Genomic DNA, 24,503 nt, shown 5'->3' on the forward strand with positions numbered 1-24,503 from the left:
CCCTCTCACTGCTGCAGATGCTGCTGTCAGTAAAGCTTTATTTATTCAGTGTTAATGTCATATGCATCGAATGGGTCCAAGCCAACAATTTCAATTGTTCCAAAGAGTCAAGATGAGCCTTTGTGATTTTATTCCAGGTAATATGTAGAAAAGATCCTCATAATTAAGGAAGGACTGAAATAGATAATGAAATTATATTTAGTGTAAAGTCATTGAATGCTCAGATTCTAATTAAAATGACAATCATAAGCCAAGATTCTCTAGCCATTTTTACTAATGTGTATCTATCCCTTCATTTATTTAAATCCTTAGGGTGAAATCCTTGTTCAGATAATTATTAAAATGATTGTGACTGGGTACATCATAAAATATTTTGGTAGATTGAGAAGAAGCCATATATTCCAAGAAAACAAAGTTGAGTGTTATTAATCTAGACCCAAAGATATTTTGTATTTCTTGAGAAGTGATGGAGAGCAAAGTTTCTGAAACACAAAGAGGCTGAGGATTGTATGAAGCCCGATTAACCTTGGTATCCTCAGGATCGCTCAGATAGCTCAGGCTATCACTGAACCACACTCATCCATTAAACTAGTATTTGTTTGGACTTTTCTATGGACTAAGTGCTTCGCTAAGCCCGACAGTAGGGTGAAAAGGATATATATATATATATATATATATATATATATATATATATATACACTTCCTGCCCTTAGGTCACTTACATAGATGTAAGACAATTAGTTATGAAGATAAGCATAATATTGCAACTGTGATAATCTGAGAAGTGGTAAGTTACTGCAACAGCAGTTTAGATAGACAGAAGGTATCTAAGTGGATAAACTGAGAATGGCATCATGTGGATATGAAAGTAAGCTGACCTAGAAAGAATGGATGGGGATTAGTGGTGTGAAGAGGAGGATGCAAGATAAAAGCATTCTGAGGAAAAGAATAATAAGAAAAAGATACCCAAAAAGATACCCATGGAGGAAGGAAATTTGAGGGAGTGAAAAGCATTAATGTGTGGGGACAAAAGGAGAAATTGAGATCAAGATATGCCCTGGACATAAAAATCCCACAATTTTATTTGTAAAATAGCATTAAAATTAATACTTAGCAATAAATCTGAAGGAAGATGTGCAAACATCTACACTGAAAATGAAATACTATGACAAAGGTAAATTAAACCTAAATGAATGGAAAGATTATTTTCTTCAGGTATTGCAGAATTTAGCATTGTAGCACAAACTTTTTTCAAATGGTTCTATGTTGCTAACAAAACTCCAAACTCCAAAATTTTAGCAACGTATTTTGAGTTTGGCAGGTTGTTTCTCAAATGTCAGTGGGAATGCAAGGACTACGACAATCGCAGAGAATGCCAAACAGTAGGAATTGAACTTTGAGACACCAAGTTAGAATTTAAAGCTATGGTAATTTTTGAAAAGGCTGTACTGTTGAAGATATAGACTACTTGGCCAGTGGAACAGTCAGTGATTCCAGAATAAGCTCAGGCAACTATCACCACTTAATGCATAACAAAAGGTTTATCTCAGTGCTATATCAAGAGATAGACCATCTGTTGAAATTAGTAACAGGTCAATTGGATCTCTATATGTAAGAAAATATTCCTTAAAATTAACCACATACCTTACATAAGAAATCAATTCTGAATAGAATTTTAATATAATTTAAACGATAAATCAATAAAAGTTTTAGAAGAAAACAGAAAGTTAACTATTGTATTTTGTTCAGAACAAAATTCTTATGTGGGGCACAGAAAAATATCAACCATTGAAAGTAATAAATCATATTAATTTTTTTAAAAAACAGCTTTCATTAAATACACCAATAATAGATCAAAGAGCAAAAGTGGGAAAATATATATTTTCAAATAAAAGACTCAACCAGAATGCACTGAAAAGGCAAAACCACTAAATTCACTTGAAGTTGTCAACTATACAATAGAAAAATGAGAAAAATTGGACACTAAGAAAAGGATATCAAAATGGCAAATAAACAAATGGATGACACTCAACATCATTAGTCACCAAGGAAATACAAATTAGAACTCAATGTGGTGCTATTGCAAAGCTACTGTCAAAATGAAAAAGCAGAAAATACTAAGTGCTATATAATGCTGGTAGGAGTATATTTGGATAAAAACATTTTGGAAAGCATCAGAAATATCTGATAAAGCAAAATAAATGTAATTCCCATATTTAGGTAAAGATCCCATAGACTGACATAGAAGTGTCTATCAGACACAAGCAGAAGAATACTGCTGGGCATGGAAGTGCACATCTGGGCTGCTAGCAGTTTGGGGGGCTGAGGGAGGAATATTTCAAGTTTAAGCCCATCCTGGGCAACTTAGTAATTTAGTGAGACCCTGGCTTAAAAAAATAACAAAAGATTGAAGATACTGTTGAGTGCAAAGGCCATGGGCTTAATCACCAGTATCACCACAAAAAGGTAAATGTTCTTATGCAGCTTTATTTGTAATAGATTAAAAACAATAACAATTCAAATTTCCATTAGCAGTAGACATGATTTTCAAAATGTACAGTATGCATGCAATGGATACCATGCAGCAACTGAATAAATAATGACCGCTATGTACAACAATGTACCTTGTTCAAGGAAGAATAAACAAATAGATGAAATGAGCAGAAGAGTTAGGGCTGAAATAAATTTACACATATATAGTCATTGGTATATGAGAAAAGGAAGACTTCAGTCAGGGACAACTTAATGGCAAGCAAACAAAAGACATATAAAACTACATACCAGCTTGTTTCTCTTTATATAAAGTTGAAAAACAGGTAAAACTAATGTGTAGTGGTGGAGATTGGGAGTGGTTACCCACAGGGAGTAGTGATCAAAACCCTCCTCCGAAAGGGCACTTTTGAGGACAGGAGATAGTTTTTCTTCATGTTGCAAGCAGGTACCATAGGTATAGGAATTTTATAAAAAATTGAGCACTTGTTTGTAATATGTTATACTTCGACAAAATGCACATTTAAAAAATTAAAGAACCAAACAGATTAAAAATGAATAAAGGATAGACAATGTGCTACCTTAAAAATTATGCTAAGAAGCAGAAGCAAGTAGTTTCTCTGGTGTGAGAAACTGAAAGTGTAAATAAGTGCTGGTTTAGATATTGTGAAACTACTGCTTTGTGGGAAAATAATTTAAGAATGTAGAACTTGTGCCAAACAGTTCAGACTAGGCATAATAAAGAGAAAAATGCCAAGAATTAGCATTATTCTTAGAAATGTCTAATAGATAATGTGAAATAGGAAGAAAAAGGGCAAAGGGGAAGGGGAAGTGGAAAGGGTAGGAGGAAGGAAAGAAGGGAAAGGAATAAATATGAGAAAATGAAAAAATTTAAACAAAGCCTTTGTAAACAGGGAGAGTAGGGAAATGGGGAAAAAATAAGAGCCATGATATATCATATAAAGGTACAAATTACCAATGATGAATGTTATAGTATTGTATACCTAAAATGTACCAAAAATTTAATGAATATAAAAAGAATTACAAAGGGCAATAAAATTTATTCTGAGCCAAGGTTAGTGAAACCATGTTAAAGTTGTAGTGTTTCCACTACTTCTGTAAGAAATACAAAATTTTTCAGATACTCTTAGAAATTCCATATTTTATCATACTGAGCATAAAGTAAGAATATGCTTTTTTGTTGGATTTGAATTCACATGGCTTTTAATTTTAGTAGAAAGAGTGGAAACGTTTTAATGAAGACTGCCAATATAATCAGGTAGCAGTGATGGGGAAGTGAAGTCATGAGTTGGCATGACACCTGCATTAGATCACACAATGGATTTAAGCAGGAGCACACTTTGGAAATGCAGTGACTCCCAAGCTTTCTAGAATGACTTGTGAGTTTGTCTTTGGATAAAAGTCAATATGAAGTGTCTTTTAATTATCTAAATGCATAAAGAAAAATAGTTTGCTAGCAGTGTCTGGAGGACAAAGAGAGGCTAAGTCTAGAAACATAAATTTGTAAGTTTTCTGTCTATGAATATTAGTGAAATTTCTTAGGCAGAATTTAAATTACATGTAAAATGTAGAGGGATTATTTCTTGGGTCTGACATGGGAAGCACAAGCAACAAAATAAAACATAGTCAAGAAGGTCCATATGAAACTAATCATCTTCTTCATGGCTAAGAATACAGTTGAAAGAACATAAGGAGAACTTATGAAACTGGAGAAAATATTTGCAAACATATATCTTGTAAAGAATATCCAAAATACCTAATGAACTCCTAAATCTCAATAGCAAATAATGACAGAAATCACCCAATTAAAAACGAAACTATTAATGACCATGCATTGCTAGTAGATTGTGTGTTCTCATCACAAGAAAATGCTAAGTATGTTTACTAATGTCTGTGCTAGTTAGCTAAATGCAGTCATATATATATATACAAAAATATACCCAAATTTTATTTGCCAATTAAAAATAAAATTAAATAAATTGGAAGCTGAATATTTCAAAGAAGTTAGGAGAAAAAATTGTTTTAAGGAAAAGAAAAAGGTCAACAGTACTGACTTCTGCCAAGAGATCCAGTGCCAGTGTGAGGGAATTTAAATCGTATATTTATTCAGCAGGATGAGTAATTGTTGAATGAGTGGGGAGATGAATGAAAGTTAGACTGTTCATGCAGTTAACAGTGTAAAAGAAGGCCAATGGTTTGGAAAATGCTGGATTGAATTTATTGAAAGCAAAACATCACATCTTTCACAGAGTGGAGAAGGAATCTAATCATGAATTTCTTCATCCTTCTCTATGGTGAAAATCTCACATTGATCATCTTCCAAAGGGGGGAAAAATTCAAGCTCGATATTATGGACACATAGCTGTCTGCTTGAAATCCCACTTTAATTGCTTAAAAGAAAGCTTAATGAAAACACAGGGCAATATTAAAATTTTAACTAAAGATCCTTAAAGTGCTGCTTTTGATATTGTGAAACTACTGGTTTGTAGGAAAATAATTTAAGAATGTAGAACTTGTGCCAAACAGTTCAGACTAGGTATAATAAAGAGAAAAATGCCAAGAATTGGCATTATTCTTAGAAACATTTTAAAGTGAATATTTCAGATTTTATAAAAAGGCAACATTTACGATTTAATTAAACCACAATTAGTTTAACATACTACTTAATTATGTTTACTTATGTAGAAATATTGGCCTGAATTGTTACCTTTAATAAGTAACTTTATACGTGAAAAAAATGTAATACTAGGAATCATACTTAACAACACAGTTTGGGATTCTGGCAGTGGTTTGGGATCTTGATAGTGTCATTTTATATATTATCGCAAGTTATCCCATGAGAAATGAGGGTTAACCAGTAGAATGTGTTTCATGAAGGCTAAAAGGAGTTAATGAGATCTTGTATGCAAAGTACTAACTGCAGAACCCTGTGCTCTGAGGTACCTCAGTAGCTGTACTGATTATCATTGTTATCCACTGAGAAATGAATGCCAATAATGCCAAGTACAGTCTTTATGATGTGTCCATGCATTCAAAACCTTCCTATGAAGTACATGCGTGTTATGGTTTAGATCTAGATGTTCCCCCAAGGCCTCATGCACTCATAGGTGGAGCTTTGGAGAAGTGATTGGATCACTGGGGTGTGATTGGCCACTGATGTAGCTAAATGTGATGTTGGGTGGTGAACCCTGGGTGAAGGTAGGTCATTGGGATCTTGGCCTGGAAGGGTGTATCTCCCCTTCTCCTCCCTCAGTCCTTTTGCTTCCTGTTGCCATAACATGAGCTGTTTCTCCTCTGCCATGCCGCCTTGCCTTGGAGCCAGCGATTATGGACTGAAACCTCTACAAACTGTGAAACAAGCCTGTCCTGTAAGTTGTGGGTGTAGAGTATTGTGCCCCAGTTATTAAGACAATATCAATCATAAAGAACCGTAGTGGAGACTGTAGAAGATCAAGTCCTTGGTGAGTAAAGCCCTATCACAAATAAAAACATTAATCTACAAAGCAAAAGGTGACATATGCCAAAAGAAAAGAAAGATATAGGAGTGAAAAGACTTTGAGAAGTCAGACTTCTCAATGCTTGGAGAAATCTTCTTTGCAAAAGGCAAATGTAATAGAATTGTATGCACAGGCTGAAGTAGAGGGAGGAATTCCCTTTGATGACTGACTCTTACCATTAGTTAATTGTGTAACCTTGTGTAAATTGCTTCACTTTCAGTAACTTCATGTTTCCATCCGTAGAATGGAGTTTCGGTCAGTGTCTTGTGGACAAATGAGGGTACCCATTAAAATCATTGAGAAAAGAGTCTGATACAGAGTAAAGAATCAGTACATGTCTGTGGATGAAGTTACTATGTATATCTAGCCCACCGATCAGCTACCTGTCATTTATGTGCTATTCGGTTTTATTTTAGAATTTAGAGAAGTTTGACCTTCACAAAATGATCAAGAAGAAATTATGGAGCTACCCCATATATCTACACCACCAGACTTGCCTAAAGTCAAGATTTATCAATATTGAGTGAATAATCTAACATGCTCTTATCTGTTTCACCGCTGCCATTGACTTAACCCAACTTGTTCCAAGTATAATCAAGATTCCAGGAATTTGGAACTGTGGCTGAAAGTTGAGTCATTTCTGAGCAAAATGGACCATGTCATATAAAACTGGGAAATGTGGGCAGCGCAGTCTCTCAATTTAACTCAATTGCGGAGAAACAGAAGGTAGAAAAAAGGAGAAGGGGAAGGGGAAGGGAAAAGGGAAGAAGAGAAAGAAGGAGAAGGAGGAGAGGGAGAAGAAGGAGAAGAAGAATTAAGCAGATATGAAATGAGGATCAAATGTGGAAAATAGAAAATCTCAACAATTACTTAGAACCCAGTGGCCATCCTTTCTTCAGGCCAGCTTTACTCTTTCAATTCAGTAAATGCTCCTTTGGCAGAAAGAAATATGAATTAATTTCTATTACTGACAACTTGGGAACCAACTAAGTCAAAATGGCATTTGAACTCTGCTTTGAGAATAGAATACATAAAGTAATGAGAGGCAGGAATATTTAGCAGCTGAGTCATCTTGTTCACAAAGATTCATTTTATATAAATCATTTAAGTTTGGCTTGAAAAACATGGTAGAGGAAAGAAAGTAGTAAGCCAAAGGAATAGAAGTTAGTTAGAATTTGCATCATAAAGAATTTGAAATAACATAGTTAAGGAGGTTATTTTGAAAAACAGGGTTTTGAGATAGAATTACATGACTGCCTTGTATTTTTGTGATTAAAACAATAATTAATATCATAAAACATCTAGCATGAGATGTGCATCATGTCATCCTTCTTGGGTGCTTTTTATTACTTAATTTCCCAACAACACCATGGACTGGCAACTGTTGTGATCATGTATTCTAAGCAAAGTACGTGCAGGGTTGCAGAGGTCTGGGGACTTGCCAAGGGTCATAGAGCTAGTAAGCACTGTAGCTGGTAACATCAACTTAGCTTCCTGACTATAATCCTAAGCTCTTAACCACTGTAGCAGTTTCCATAATATATACAATGGATTATCAAAATTTATTAATTCTACCTTGTCAAGACAGGTTAAAAAAATTAGTGAAAGAGGGCAGATGTAAAATAATGGGGAATCGTGGGGACTGTAGCTGATTCTGGTTAAATTCAGAGTACAACATTCCATCTCTGAGCATCCAGTCTTTTTCTTTATTTTTATAAATTTGAAATTGAATCTATAGACCAAAAACTGTCCTTGTGTCACGGCCAATTATGTTAGAATGTAGCCTAGTAAGAAGATCAATTACATAATAATTACAGGTGAAAGGAGAAGAAAATTAGATCAGAGACCAAGGTAGGAATAGTGGGAAAGAAAAGAAAGAAATAAAATTTGAAGACACAAGAGTACATAGACACAGTGTTGCATATGAGTTTCTAAGATAAAAGACAAAGTAGTCTACTGTTAAATTTTCAATGCTCTTTGACTTGAATCTTGGTAGATACACTAAAAGTAATCAAACATCAGGAGAAAGACAAATAAAGGATGAATGAAGATGGGAAATACAAGCAGGGTAATACTCAAAGTATTGTTTGGTGTCATTTTAGAACTCTTTTTCAAATATTTAAAAATCAGTGACCAAACTAGCAGTTTCCATTTAAATTGTGATTACTTTTTGATTAATACAAAGTCAATAGTTTTAGAATACTTGCAAAATTCTGTCAGACAGCCCTAACCTGGATTGTATATCCAATAAGAGTAACTTACACGCAGTGAATTTAGGGGCTTGAAAACTCCACTTCTGAACTGGAAGTGTTCAACCAGTTTGTGAAAGTCTTTTGGCTGCAAAGCCAATAGAATACGATTATTTTCCTCAGGGTCATTTTCTTCTATGGTTCTCCTTTTCAGCAGAAAAAAATTGACCTAAAATTTAACTCATTGTCAGTCTCTGGCAGCTGCCTAGCATCCCAGGTTTCTTTGTGTCCTCTCTGTCCTGTCTTCCAACCACTGTTTCAGAGGAGAGATTTATTCAGGCTTTATAGCTGTATCTTTCTTTTACATAAAGGTATAGGCGTAACACTCTCTTTCCAGGGAGGCAGTCAAAGACAAATCACAATATAAATTACTTGTAGTATTTGGGATACAGGACAGCATACTCTGAACATAATCATGGAGCCTAGGATTTCAATATGTTGCTGATGGGAGGAAGCATGGGTTAAAGGAGCTAGGAGGCTCTTCATCTTTAGGGAGCCGTCATGGACACATGACTCCAGTGATTCTAACCATTCAGCTGCCAAAGTTTACTATGAATCCTAAGAGAGCGTGTGCTTCTAGGGTGAGCATAATGATAGAGTGGTTCTCTATCACTTCATAAGCTTTTGAGGCATTCATGCTAATAATATACAAATATCCATTATGAACTTGAATTAGATGCAAAGCCATGTTTCATCACTTGTTAGTTACAGTGAATTAAGAAAGTGACTTGGCCAATCTTAAACTCCTCATTTGTCAAATAAGAATCATAATGTCTGCTGCTCAGATCAGTTGGGACAATTGGGTGCTATGACACTTGCCATTTGGTTGCTAACATCATTGTTAATATATTTATCAAAATTATTATCACTTTAATGTGTCATGTTTTCCTCTACTTCATTAATCTTCTGATTTGCTTTCTAAGCTTCTTCAACTCTTTTTCCAGTTAGGTACTACTGAGAGGTGATGGAATGTATACACAAACACATACCCATACATTATACAACAATCGCATTCATTTTTTGTGGGGGGGAGTACCAGAGATCGAACTCAGGTCCTTGGGCTTGCGCAGCAGGCAGCGAAACCACTGAGCTAAATCCTCGGATCAATCACATTCTTTTAAACTATCAGTGTCCTGTCATTTTTCTCTGTTTTATTTTGTTTTAGGTTTAAAAAAAATTTTAAGCGAGAACAGAAATATTTAGGGTATAAACTTTGAAGTCCAATTGCAGAGTCAGAGTCTTTATTTCTGTCCCCCTACTTTGTATCATTGTGGCTCCAGCTAGACACTGACCTTCCTAAGTAGTTAACTCCTAGGCTATGATGGGGATCAAATGTAATAATGCACAGACATCCCGTGGCTGCCACATAGTAAGCTCTCAATAAATGTTAGCTGCTATTGACATTCCCTTTGGTTTCAGGGCGAACTGTCAGCCACTATTTGAAATTCAGGAAGTTGAAGAGGATGCCACTGATGAGTTATGCAGGTGGATGGTCTTCAGCTACAGTTAAATATCATCACACAAGCCTTTGGAGTAATAAAAACAAATAGGAGACATCATGCTTTCAGAGTAAACACTGTTTTTTCTCATCTCAGAGTGTCCTGTGGCTCCAGTACCTGAGCATATAGCCCAGGGAAAATGTTATTTTAGTAAAAGTATGCAATATTTTTACAAAGCCTCCGAAAGAACAAATACTGAAGAAAAAAAATATTCTAGGAATTTCAATAAATTAAAGTGTTGGTGACACTATTTATATTTGAACTGGCAATGATTTCCTCCAGAGAAGTGCTTTTCAAAGAATAAATTTTTAAGCAAAATTTTAAAAAAATGAAAAAGGAGAGAAGAAAGAAATTTTCAAAAATACAGTGATGCTATAGTTTGGATCTGTGATTTCTCCCAGAGGTTCACAAGTCCAAGTCTCAACATCTTGTCCTTCAGATCAGCACTTGTGTGGGTAGCGCCACCTTAAAAGGTGGGGCCTAGTGAGAGGGAGTTAGGTTATTGTGGAGCTGTCCTTAATGAGGATACTGAGATCTTAGCGCCTTTCTCTTCCTTCTCTCTTTGCTTCCTGGATTCCATGAGATAAACAGCTCCCTCCCCCATGTGTTGCTTCCATGCTATCGGACCAACTAAGGAGGTACTAAAATTTCTAAAACTTTGAGTGAAAATAATTCTTCCCTTTTTAAATTGATCTATCTCCAATTTTTTTCATAGTAATGGAAACCTCACTATTACTAATAGTTTCTGCTTGGAAAAGCAAAGTAACTCAAAATGAACTATAGTGAAAATATAATTTTTAACCTAGAAAAATATTTAGTAGGAAAAAATAAATATGAAGTACTAGTGTATAGGAGGTGAGACACATCAACTAGTAACTACTTTGAGTCAATGAGTGGACTTATTATTCACAAAAATATCTCTGATCTGTACCATGTTATAAAGGAGACTTTCATCCAGGGATGTAAAATAAAGATGTGATAGTAATGCTATGGAGCTGTCACTTAAAAAAAAAATCACAACATCAAACAAACAAACAAAAAAACTTGGACGAAACAGTGTTTTATTTTTCCTGTTTTTTAAGAAGGGCTCTCCTTCTGAATGTGGTATTGTACTAAAGGTAGCACGAAAGTTCAGCAAAGTGATGGCAATGACAGGATTCACCAGCATTACCCAGGGACCTAATTAATATTATGGTAAAGTAAAGTAATATTTTAAAAATGATAAAACCAATACCATAAACCTGTCCATAAGATGCCTACAACATTATTTCAAACGGTGTGTGTGTGTGTGTGTGTGTGTGTATTTGTTTTGTTTTCTGAGCTAGAATCTCACTATGTATTCCAGGCTGACATTGCACTCACCATGTAGCCCAGGCTGGCCTTGAACATTCAGTGACCCTCCTGGCTCAGCCTCCCAAGTGCTTAAGTTACAACTATGCACCACCATGCTTGGCTTTTTTTTTTTTTTTTTTTTTTTTGCATTTTTAAAAAACAAATTTCCTTTTGTTGAATTACTTAGTTTTGATATGTACTGGTTTGACTTTGAAATGAGACTGAACTCGTTTACTGACATATTTTATTTTGATGTCAGCTCATTTGACATATAAAGAAGGTAAAACAAAAATCTACAGAGTATAAATAAGATAAAACGTGAAAAGTCTCTTGGCAAATGAGCTGAACTGCCTGAAGACTTCCATTTACACTGAAGCAGTATCACATCATGTGGATCATAAGAAAGCACTGGCACCTAACCTATCACAGTTTTGTCAGAACTTTCACGACTGTGTCGTGAAAACTATGCAGTTGATAAAGCTACTACTCTGGTGAAAACCTTCATCTATTCACTTAGAGAAGATAAAAAGCAGGACTTGGCGGCCTGTAATGTCCAGTGTGAAATGTCTGTCCACAACTCTTTCTCAGTCGACTCTAATGTTTCTAAAAGTAATACATCCCCTGCCCTCCAGCAGCATCCGGGAACTTGTTAGAAATGCAATTCTGAGGCTCCTCCCCAGACACTTGAATCAGAAAGCGAGGCCCTTGCCAGGAAGTCCATTTTAATAATCCCTCGATTGTTCCAAACAGATGCTCCCTCCTGAGACCCTCTCTTCATCAGGCATGTCTTCCTTTCTTCCTCTCACTCATTCGCGAATCACAAGATCCCTTCCTTACACAACAGCTCACGTAATATCATTAACCCTTGCTTTTCTCCTTTGGCGCTTCTTACTCCCTTTGCCTACTTAATTTTCTCCAAACTAATTATCATCACTCAGCACTCTCTTTGTCCTATTTTTGGTTCATGATCAGCTACCTCTTCTAGAATATTAGCTTCACAGGAGCAGAACTGTATCTATTTAGTTCACTGCTGGAAAATTAGCAGCCATGACAGTGACCACCACAGTGGCTCAAAATAAATAAATAAATAAATAAAGTCCTTCAGTGAATGAGCCCTCTCAAAATATGAGCTGCAAATATTGACCACAGGAGGAATTAACTGAAGTGAGAAAATCTGTGATTTTCTCTAACAAAGAATGTACACACCTTTTAATATATATGCAAAGTCACAGCCCCCATGTGAAGGGTTGGGGCATTCCTTTACTTTTTTTTTTTTTTTTAATTATTCTGTACTGGAATTGAACCCAAGGCCTTCTCATTGAGATACATCATCAGTCATTTTTAAATTTTGTTTGTTTGTTTGTGTTTGTTTGTTGAGACAGAGTCTTGCTAAGTCTCTAAGTTGCTTAGGCTGGGCTTAAAATTACAATCCTCCTGCCTCAGCTTCCTAGGGTTGTGACTCCAGGCCTGGTGCCCCCAGGCCCACTGTGTCACATTTCTTTGTAGGGTCGGTCTCTCACACGAGTAGGGCCATGGTGGATTCCATTTATGGTTAGTAATAGCCCTTCTGTAGTCTCGGGGTCTTATAAATGCCATGCCTTCCAGTCTTCACTGCAGCCACATGCAAAATGTCTCGTTTTCATCCCCATTGTAAAGAAATTGGGAGAGGTTGGGTATTCTTGCCAAGAGAACTACTGGAGTAGGATTAGAATTCTAGCAGTCTGATTCCAGGGACTATAGTGGTGACCCCTACACATATCGTATCCCAGTTTGTGGATGGGTTGTAGATGTACCTGTAAGAGAGTCAGGCACAGTTCCCAAATAACTGTAACTTAGGCATTTTAACAAATGCTGTATAACTTTAATGATTCATAATGATTTAAATTACTAATTTCTCTATTAAAGGAATTTGACTTCTGAAACCACTTAATCCCCCCTCCAAAATAAAAAAAAAATCTCTGATTTTAACAATTCAACAGGTCATGTTCAGTAGATCTGTTCATTTCCTAATGCCAAAGCTCAAAAATACCATGTTACATAGATCAGTTTTATGCGAAAGAACATAAATAAAGCTGTCAAATAATTGCTATATGGCCATGCCATCACTCTCCCCTTGGCAGTTTCAGTAGAGACTGGAAGGCTAGCAGATGGAAAACTAGCAAACTGGAAGGCTTCTAATGAAATCTGGAGTGTCTGCAACAGTAATCAACACCAGCAACAAAGACAGGAGAGCTGGCTAGAAAGTAAAATCTCAACCCTAACCCTTGATCAACTAAACATAATCTGTAGCCCAGCAAGATTCCTAAGTGACTTGCAGCTTACTAAAGGTGGAGCAGAATTAATCTATCACACTGGTTCTCAGACTCAGCTGTTCATCGGATTCCTGGGAGGAGTTTGAAAAATTTAAGACCAATCCTCAGAGACTCTTATTTAATTGGCCTAAGGAGCAGATGGAAACATTTTTATTGCTTTCTATGTAATTGTAATACACAATCAAATTTGAGAACGTGCGCTTTGGGTATATCTTTAACAGCAGCACTCATTATGTTGATCTAATTCTCTAGTCCCTCCACTAATACTTAGGTCCCTGCCTAGGAGATGTATAAATTTTTGCCATTCAGATTGGAAGAGGGTTATTCTTTATTTAAGGGTATTACTGAGGAACATGATGCTGCTAAAGTGCTACAAATTAATCAGTGCATTAAGGAATGAGTCTTCTGTCAGAACCGCCATATGCTTTGTGTGCACTGTTGTCTTCTTAAAGATGACTTCAGACTAAAGTAAATTACACTTTTCACATGCTTCTCCATCTCAACAATGGCTTGTCCAGCCTTACTTCAATAGGGAAAATAATGTCTTCAATGCACAGCTCTCTATATTGATCTCTTGTCATGCACTTACAGCATTATCTGTTTTCCTGTTTTTTTAATCTGCTAGAATCCTAAAGGGCAGAGATTGTAGCATTTATCTGTATAGCATCAGAGTATGCTGTAATCTCTGTTCGACAAATGTTGGCTAAGTAAATTTGAGACTCCAGTCTGTCTTCAGTTTTAAAAAATCCTCATCTCCGTTTTAAACTCATATTCCACGACTATGCTCCATTTGAATATGGAAATAAATTTTAAAAGATTAGGATGGCTTCAAAAGTCTAATTCATTAAATGTTTCCTGAGAATGTTTACTGAGAATATGACTACACATCTAGCAGATTAAACAAAGTAACAATCCACTAGATAAAGACAAAATGCCCTCTCTTTGGCTTGCAATTTGGCAGAGAACATGGAAATATATCTAAAAATAACCTATGGTGTAACACAGAGGATGATGAAGACTTGTTCTAAGCAGCCAAATCCAACACTAAATGAATCTCATGAGAAAGCTGATTAGTTAAGACTAGTGTCTGCAAATATTTTGCAAATTTAATTGCAATAAGATGAGATAGCAAATGTACAATCTATTCTCGAAAGAAACTAAATAAAATGCAGTGATACCTTTAAGGTAAAGTGGTACTGTAAAAAGTTTGATTTGATTTTTCTTACAATAAAGGCACACACCCAATTAGCTACCCCAGGAGAGTTTCCTGGGAGAATGCATCTTGAACCTTGTGAAGTTGGGAAAAGTTTTACCACCTGACTCTCCCTCCTCATTCAGGCTCATTGAGACTTTGCAGTAAATATAATAGAAAATGCTTTTCAGCACCAACTCCACTATTCATTTCTTCCAATGCAACAATAAATAGAAAGGACAAGAATTGAAAGTCTTTCTTTTCCCTCTTAGCTTTTTCTAAGTGCTGAACTGAATAGGTGTCAACGTTCTGTTGCGGCCCTGGCAGTTCTTACTTTCAAAAGAACAATCAGAAGCCAACTCTTTCAGAAAATGGATCCGCCAAAGTTTGAAATGCTTAAAAATAAACTGTCAGGTCTGTCGGTTTCCTCGCTACATAACCTATCAACCTCACCTCTGGCTTCTTATTTTCCAAACCCTAACAGCCAGCTATTCTATTTCAAAAGCTTTCTATGGAAGCTTCCCCTTTGTCAGGAGTATTGTAGACCCTGACCAAATATTTTATAAATTGTAGGGACACCTGAATGCAGATGAAAGCTGACCAGTGCTCCCTGCTGCCCAAACTCCTCCACCTACAGAGTTTTGAAATTTGGGCTAGAGAAGAATATTTCTTCTAAATTCAGCTTGACAATTTCAATTCTCACTACTTAGGGGAAAATGATATCAAATGTATATAGAGCTTTCCCTATTTCTTATTCATTCCACACTCTTGATTTAAAGTCTTCATTTGAGGTTCCCAGCAGAAATAAGCTCACACAGTTTGAAATGGGGGTTGTATTCTTATCCCCAGAATGACATATCCAAAGCAGCCTCTATTCCATAATAAAGTCCCCGGTCTGGTATACATGGGCATATGTACTCAAATAACTGTGTTAGAGGGCAGGGGTCACATCTAATATGTTCACAGTCATCATCTTCCAAATTTCATATTAACTTGTCCAATGGGATCATTGCAACTTTGTGACATTGTTCCTGATATTAACGTCCTCATCAAAATACCTATCAGTAAAAGTAGAAACCAGCAACTTCATTATAGGTTTTAACTAAGAAACACATTATTGAAAGGCTCCTTCACCTCTCCTTTAGAAGGAAGACACAGAAAAAGTCTTTTAAATCCCAATAATTACCACTTTAACAGAATGTCAGTAATTTATAACCTAAGGTTCGCTAGTGGGTTGTTATTTTGTCTGTTTGTTTTTAATTCATGGACCCTTTGATATCAGGTGGGGAAAGCTGTTTTCTGTAATTTCTGACTTGGAAGAACCAGCAAGTCCCATTGCAGAAACTGAGATCTTTGCTTCTGGCCTGGGTTAGAAGCTCATGTCTCCATCCTAACCAAAGTTTTCTGTCACGAGAAAGCCTGAGCAGCAGCATCCCAGTCCTGTACTCCCCAGCATTCTGGCTTAATTCCTCTGGTTGTTTGTGTACAATTTGCTCCCTTCAATACACTACATATTTCTAAAATGGCAGACCATGACTCACTCAATCTTTACTGTGTCTCTGACATTGCCTAACTTTGATATTTTTTTTTTACTTCTGATAGCTGCTTAGTAAATGTCAGTTAAATATGTAAAAGCCAAGAATGTTATGGGTAGGAAAAGCAACACTGCAGTTTTCTCTGACATCATTTCCCTTTTCCTATAAACAGAGCTTTCTGCCATAATTCTAAATCCTGTACCCATTTTTGATGATACTTGGTATTTGTTTCTCCTCTTTATGCAATGTCCAAAAAATCACCAAACATTGAATTAACCTTTCTTCTCTCTTCCTGCCAACATTTATTTATATAAAGTTCCCAATAGAAATCTCTGTGTTGTAACTCAGAGACTTAAATATAATGTGTTCTTGAATGTTAAAAAAATCACAGTTGTGAGAAAATGTTTTACTCTGCAACCACTTTTCCACACATAAGACTGTGACCAATAATTCTTCACTTTGATTGGCTTCTATAATCAATTAATCCTCTCAAATATTTTTTTTTAATCTCTATTCCAAACTTCTGTTAGCTGAGGTTCTCAAAGCTATGGTATCATTGCCTCATGCATATGAGGACATCCCTTCTTACTATGATTTATATTGTTAGATCCTGACTGTAGCTTACATTGCATTTTTAAGTATGAGTCCTTAAAATCTCAGATTGTAGGTTCCTCTGTATTTCCAACAGAGGTAGTAATAACTGGGGCCACTTTTTATAATTGCTTAGCTTAGAAATTTCCCAGGAGCAGGCCTTGTGCTCACAAGGCAATCTCAATTTCTCTGTCTCTCTACTTGTCTTTCTCTAACTTTCTATGTCTTACTGTGTCTTTCAGTCTCTCTCTCTCTCTCTCTCTCTCTCTCTCTCTGTCTCTCTCTCTGAGAGCCAAGCTTTTGGCCTGTGAATAAGTTTGCTTTCTTTCTTTCCTTTAGAGCCCTGATTTTATGTCATAGTCTTAAATCCACATTCAAGATGCATGAAACAAAGCCTACTTTCTAGTCTCTACAGAACTATTAAACTCTATCTTTCTCTCTCTACCCAAGTGCAGTAAAAATGCCAGTTCTTAAATTCCACTCTCGTATTTTACACTTCTGTGTTTATTGTTGAATGAGAACTTTTTAACATACTTATAAGCTAAAGTACTCATTTAAACTGATAACTGTGTTTTATACTGTCTTAGTTACTTCTCTCTTTGCTGAGACAAAATACTCAATACCCATAAGTTAAGGGAGGAAAGGTTTATTTAGTTCACAGTTTATAGAGGTTCCAGTCCATAATCAGCTGGCTCCAAGGTAGGATAGCATGGCAGACGAATATCACAGAAGTGAAACAGTTCATGGTGGGCAGAAGGTAGCAAAACAACAAGGGGGAAGACAAGGCTATTTCGGTCCCTTGTATTGTATCCAGGCTACCAGGATTAGGGTGGTGCCAAACCAATCAATGGATTGATTTAGTAATCACCCACCCTTAATCCTAGCATTGAACCATGAATCACTCACACGCTCTAGATCCAGCCACCTCTGAAAAAGCCCCACCTATGACTGCATGAGGCTTTGGGGGGAGATCTAGACACAACCATAACACATCCATCTATTGTTTTCATTTGAAAATATTTTGGCCTTCAAGGGTATATATTGCTTTGACTCTTCCATCAGCCCCTTAAATGATAAACCACATTATTTCCCCTTGCTATAGGATATCTGGCCTACCATTGTCACCATAATGATCTGAAAGGCCATCTGAATGTTCTCTATGACTACCAGGATAAATTAAAAAGTTCTGGGCCAGACATGGAAGACTTGCTATAGTTTTTGGCAAAACTTTTCCTGTCAATCTCACCTTCCTAGGCAAATCTAAATTCATCTGTTTGTGACCCTCCCATAGATCAAAGGCCATTGAATTCCAGGGTAACTTGAGGCTTTCTCTCATTTAGGAAGCTTTCTTCATTATTCCCACTCACTAGTCCTGCCCTGTCCCTGTAACTCATTGTCTGCTCTAAGCCACGTAACCTATGGAGGCCCTTGCAACCCCCAATCTGTATTGGCCAGGGAGTTAACATGGAAAAGTGCTGTGTTCCAGCTATAATGGGTAATGTATGGAGCCATCATGACAAATGGTTCAGGGTAAGGGAGACCTTGGGGGAAATGGTTAAGGTGGACGGGGTTGCAGAGTTGTAAAGGGATCAGGTGCCACGAAGGGCAGGTTCATCATTCTCACTCAGCTAACAATTTGAGAAATACCTTTTTTTGACAAAAGCTATGAGGGTGTATTTTTAGGTAAAAATCCAGTGGTGACTACTGCTGCCATGTGTCCCCCAAAGTTCATAACATGAAAACATGATCCTTAATGCTGTGGTGTTGGGGGGTGGATGGTGGTTTGGATGTAGGACCTGCCCTCCCTCATCCACAGCTTGCTGGTGCTACCGCTAGCATGGGTTCACCATCTTGGGAGTGTGTTTCTTATTATGGGAATTTGTTTCTTATAAAAGGGCAGATTTGGCCCTCTTTCTCTTACTTTATCCACCTTTCTTCCTTTTTGTCGTTTTTCCGTTGGGTAATACAACAAGAGGGCTGTTATCAGATGCTGACCCAGTGATCCTGGACTTCCCAGACTCAAGAGCCATGAGTTGGTATGTTTCTGCTCACCAAAATTTCCCCCGACTGTATTACGCAAAGAAGAGACAGAGATGCTTAATATGACACTCAATTTACAATCTTTGAGGTACAGAAAAATACCTCAAAGACCAACATTAGTAGTTGGTAGGGTCTGGCTTATATACAACTTGCACTTGCATGAAATTCTTCATTATACCTTTGTTTGGTCAAACTACACACCTGCCAAAATGATCACTCCTTAAAAGCCACTTTTTCATCTTATAATCCTTGTATTTGACTACTCACAAAAGATAGCCATGTATACAGATCCTCAAGAAGCCCTCATTATAGTGAAATAAATTCTTAGTGGTTTGTATTATTCCCCAAACCCGATTACACCAGGTACCATTGAGAACTTTTTCCCGATAGGTTTCTTTAGGCAGGTCATACTCAAACCGATAGCAGGTACAAGCCAAGGAGAGAAGTAGAAGGATGACTTCTGGATTTTAAGATGGTTTAGAGGTTTTATGACAAAGATCTGACTTCCTCTTATGTAATTTTAAAAGAATTCTTGCCAATAGTGATCTTTCTGAAGAATACCCATTTAGTATTAAAATACGTAGGTGTAATTGCTGTAGAAAGTGAACATAGAAGTCCCCCGACTTTTTTCTTTCTTTCGTTTTTATCTTTTTGCCTCCCACAATCACTACTACTCAAAATTAGAGGAGTTTCTTTTTTTTCTTTTTCTCAGAAGAAATGTTGCCACCAGCACCTTTATATGAACAAGTGATAGGGAAAGGAAAGACCTTGCAGCTTCCTGGCCTTGAGTTTATGCCTTTCCCTGGGCAGAATTTATCTTTCCTGGAAAAGATGTTTTTTAAAATGTGTATTTCTTCACAAGGCTGAATTACATGGCATGATATTTAAATTTTCTTACCTATGTTCTGTCAACCAGAGGACACATGCTTATCCAAAAGAAAAGGGAAGAAGATTCGAAATCTTTGAAACTGAAGCAGTCAGTATTCTCTATTTTAACACAGGGAGAGTAGATGCAGGTCACAGGAAGATAAGATGACTAGGATCAGAGAGGAGCAGTTCAACTCGATGAAGCAGCACTTTCAAGTGGTAGACCTTAGGAGGCTTTCTTTCTCATTCTAGGCCATTCTCTTCTCCATCATGCTGCATGGTTGAAAATTACTGATCAAAAACAGTTTCTTCACAAATTCTCTAGCATTGCTTCATTCATTCCAAAGCTCCATAGGTGTCAAATGCAAATACATAAATATGGCCAAAGTACGGATTACTCTTTTCTGAAAAATTAAGCTATGATAAATACACTTGACATTATCCGTTTGGGGCACATTACCATATTGAAGCTATAAATTCACTTCATGCCACGGTGTCACTTAGCAATACCATGGAAAGTAAATCTATCTGTTACTTAGATATGCTTGTTTTCCTGTTGAATTGGGGATAAAGTAGGATTCTAAGATGTGATCATGTATGTGCACACGTATATGTCATAAATGTTAATTTTAATCCTTCCTCTATCCATTCTTTCTTTTTCTTTCTATAAAGGATAAGTACATAGTCAGCATCTAAAACTATCAAATATTCTTTAGTTCTGTCTTTCAACCTCATCTACTGGCCTTTTCTCTCCATACCAAAATAATTTTATCCTCCTTTTTGTGCTTCCCTTTTTCAATGATATTTCATGCCATCATTTCTGCTTAGAATGTATTTATCCTTCTTTATACTTTTAAAATGGCCTTCTGGTTTCTAAATACCCAGCTCAAATAGCATATTGTCTCTGTACATGCCCATCATTTTCTGAGCAGTGAATACCAATCTCTGCCTTGTATTTTTTTATACTCTACAGATATGTCAGTTCAAATAATCATCTTGCCATTTTTAATTCTCTCTGTGCTTGTTCTGTTCCCATCCTCAAGTACACCACCAGTTATGTAAACAATGCTTGGCATTTTATTCACTCAATAAGTGACTGAAAAAAACATGGCAGGAATAAATAACTAAAGGCATAAAAGTTTTTTAGAAGGTCACTATTTCCACCATTATTTTCAAGTATTTTTCATCTTATGAAAAGTTGTGTTTTTATTGAGCATCCAATGTATCTTTAAAAGTAGAACACATTTTCCAGATTCAAAATTTGACAGTGTAGGGATAAATATGAAAATAAATGATATGTGGAGGAAAATGTATAGGTTAAGGAAACACAAATTTTGTAGTTCAGACAAGACATAAATAAAATATAGCTTATTCTTTCAGGATGCCTGTAGCAAGATGACCCCCAGTGCTATATCAGAAAATTCCTAGACACATATTAAATATAAACATGAATCAAAACATAAATATGAACAAGAAAAAGTATAGTACTCCCTGCACTTTAACCTTCAATATCCATTACTATTTGCTGATAATAAAATGAGAGATGCCTATGATGCAGTTTAGAATCTCTACAAAGAAACCCTGGGTCAATATAATGATGTCAAAATATTTTAGGGTTCATCCAGGTGCTTCCTGGCTGAAGTTATTATTTTGGAAAATCTGGCAGTCATTAAAAAACAGAGTAACTTGCCTTGTCACTGCTTTTATCTCTCCAGGCCACACTGGAAAATGGCACATTACCAACAGAAATTATGAGTGTTAATAGGTGCACCATATTTTACATTAATAGCTTTCTTGAAATAGTCAACAGGTCAGAAATGTGATGACAGATGCAGAAGGGAGCTATATCCATAGGCTTTATTCATGAGTATTTTCCTTCCTTTCTCTTTCCTTCCTTTTATACGCAGTTACAGTCTATACAGTATTTAAATTAATAACAATAAGTAATAAACTTGTGTCATACTCTTTCTTCACACAGAAGAGAGGTAGAGACACTACACTCTTTGGCAGAGACACTCACGGATGAATGAGAACAAGGGTTGTGAAGATATTCCAGCTTCCCCTGGCTGTGATGATGCTTTGCATAACCTTCACACAGACGTCCTCCATCTACATGGTTGTGGAGCTCCATCACTATTGTTATCACTGTCATTGATTTCTGATTTTAAAAATGACAAAGCCAAGTTGTAGCGAAGTTAAACAATATGTTCCTGCTCACCCAAACTGCAGAAATAAATATAGTTGCAATACATTCGCTGAAATGACGAAATAAGCCAAAGTGATCCGACTCAGAATGGCAGACTTACAGCGTCGATAATCAAAATAGCAGAAAGGAAGGCAAGTATGCATGCTTTCTAAGTAATTTCACTTTCATGGGACCGAGTGTCTTCAGAGGATATTATTAGATCCATTTTCAAGATGGAAAAAGTGGAGAGTAGAAAGTCAGGGTTAGTAATGGCTGAGCGAGCTACAATCGTCAGAGTTAAAATGCAAGTTCTTTCCAGCATACCACACAGCCTGCACCAGAAAATGGCAATGGAATTCACACCTAGCCTTGGCAGTACTTCAGTCCATTACAGGTAGATGGTATTCAAATAATGGATTTTACACCGTCTTCCTTGTAAATTAGCTTCCAGGCTTGCATAGTGTTCTTGAAGTTGATTTTTTTGCTAAATGTTGCTTTATTACAGCAACACTATGTGTGGCTTTAGTCCTCTCTGAAATGTCTTTTCCCCAGAGGCATATCAGCCAACAATAACAACAGCTATATTCAGCTGAGAGCACAAGATAAATGATTTATTTTGTCACTGGCACCTTTACAAGCTTCATTTGCTGGAGAAGAGCTAAAAAAGAAAATCCTGCTTTTCATTTCTTTCTAAAATCATGGCACTAAAAGGCTAAAGTACTGAAAGTGATCTTGAAGCCAAGTTCTGGGTGGAGGAACATGATTATTTTAATGAGTCCCTGTGCTAAGTGAATCCACCATGGTATTCAAGGCTTCCAAGCAGTGAGCTGAGAGTCTCTGCTGTTTCCAAAGGGGATACCTGGGGCCCTAAAAGGCCCTGTATCCTTGCATCAATCCCCTGCTGTCTCATCCTCTAAATCTCATTCTCCTGCCTTTGATGCCATCTAAATGCTAATTTCCAATATTCAAAGCCTCATGAGACCTTTGCAAATGGATGAGTCATAGGACAGCCTGAAATACCCACTGCTTCTGCCTCGCCAACTTCGAATTACACCTGGATGGTACAGGGAACTTAACCATGCTATGGGACACTGAATGTCACTCAGGACTTGGCTGCTGAACTGAACATGTACAGGTATGCAGCCAGTACATCCCAGGAAAGGCCTTGACTAATGATACAGCACTGATTGAAACAGATCAATGTCTTCTTCCCTGTGGCTTTTAATCCGGTGAAGTGAGTCTGAACACACACAGCTCAAATCGGTGGAATAAATGACATAGAGTGCTAGTAAATGCTGTTGATTGAATCAAAGCAGGTTAAAGGAAGGGAGCATATATGTATCTGGGATTCACTGAAGATCAAAGAAAGAGGCTCATGGAGCATTTTGAGAACTACTAGAAGTTGGATTGTGTCCTCTCCCAAAAGGTAAACTGGAGTCTTAACATGTAGGCCAAGGGCCCCCTGAATGCCCTGAACCCCCAGACAGGTGGTGCAGCAGTGCCTGCCTACAGCCCCACCCAGCACATGCACACACACACACACACACAGACACAAACACACATGTGCACTTGCGCGCACGCACACACACACACGCACATACACATACTCTGACATTTAGCTGCATGGATGGGGTCTCAAGCTGGAGCATAGGAATTGAGGAGCCCATGTTGGGCCACTCTGGGCATCTCCCTGGGTGGCCCAGGTTAGGGCAAGGGTTCCTCATTTGATTTTTGGAGCTGCTTCCCTGAGCTCTAGGGACAGACAACCAAAACCTCCATGTCCTCTGGCAGGCGCTACCCCGAAGCCAGAGAACCTGGGGGCCTGGGAAGTAGGCTGGAGAGGAGTGGCCAGCAGCTTGAGCTGGGGCAGTGGGGTGCGGAGTGGGTCTTATGCCATTGCCTCTTCCCAGTCCCACAGCCACCCACACCTGTGCTCACATCCCCAGCAAGCGGTGTGGCACAGGGGCAGCCTCCAGAGCCGGGGCAGCCATGGCACGAGGCCTGTCGCCCTCTGCCCTCCACCCTCTGAGCACGTCAGTGATTGCTGCTCCTGCCCTGCCCTGGGCCCTGGTTGGGAAGCCTTATGGGCTGCGTTGTTGGAGGAAGCCAGGGAATTGGGAGTCAGGTGGGGGCTGGGGAGGTCCTCCTCCCACCCTCAAAGACAGGGTGGCTGGGCCCAACCTCCCTGCCCAGATGCGTCCAATAACTTAACAGTTGGCTGAGAAAATTTTCTTTTATAAATCATTACAGTAATGATGGAAAAAAAAATGTGGATGTGGTCTTAACTGGAGACAGTCTTTATAGGTACAATGAAGCTAAAATGAGATCTTCAAGGTGGGCCAAAATGAAATATGACTAGTATCCTTACAAATAACAGAAATGTAGGCCAAGCGTGTCACCCATGTTTGTAATCCCATGACTCTGGGAGATGGAGGCAGGAAAATCTCAAATTGGAGCTGAGAGTGGCCCACTTAGTAACTTAACAAGACCTTAGCATCAAAATTGAAAATAATAGCAACAATAATAACAGAAATAAACCAGTAGCAATAATAACAAAAATGGCTGGGATAACTAAAATGTACCAATAAAATAATTTAATCAACAACAACAAAAAAGGCTGGGAACGTAGCTCAGTGCACAAGCCCTATTTTCAATCTTCAGTACCACAAAGAAAAAAATACAACAGAAATTTA

General features: G+C 37.4%; 1 protein-coding gene across 24 annotated transcripts in view; it reads right to left on the reverse strand.

Moving 5' to 3' along the window:
* Lrrc4c (leucine rich repeat containing 4C) overlaps positions 1-24,503 on the reverse strand; it is a 1,178,862-nt gene that overhangs the window by 364,971 nt on the left and 789,388 nt on the right. The window contains exon 8 of one of the 24 annotated variants that reach the window (XR_015448997.1): positions 1,848-19,898. The exons of the other annotated variants lie outside the window; for them this stretch is intronic. The gene's annotated coding sequence lies outside the window, so the exon portion shown is untranslated. Of the gene's footprint in view, positions 1-1,847; positions 19,899-24,503 lie in introns of those variants that run through there. 24 annotated transcript variants of the gene reach the window in all.

Source organism: Heterocephalus glaber, unplaced genomic scaffold (assembly GCF_053883595.1).
Source record: "Heterocephalus glaber isolate CG9 unplaced genomic scaffold, H.glaber_assembly_v1.0 deba00000594, whole genome shotgun sequence".
NCBI classification, from domain to species: Eukaryota; Metazoa; Chordata; class Mammalia; order Rodentia; family Bathyergidae; genus Heterocephalus; species Heterocephalus glaber.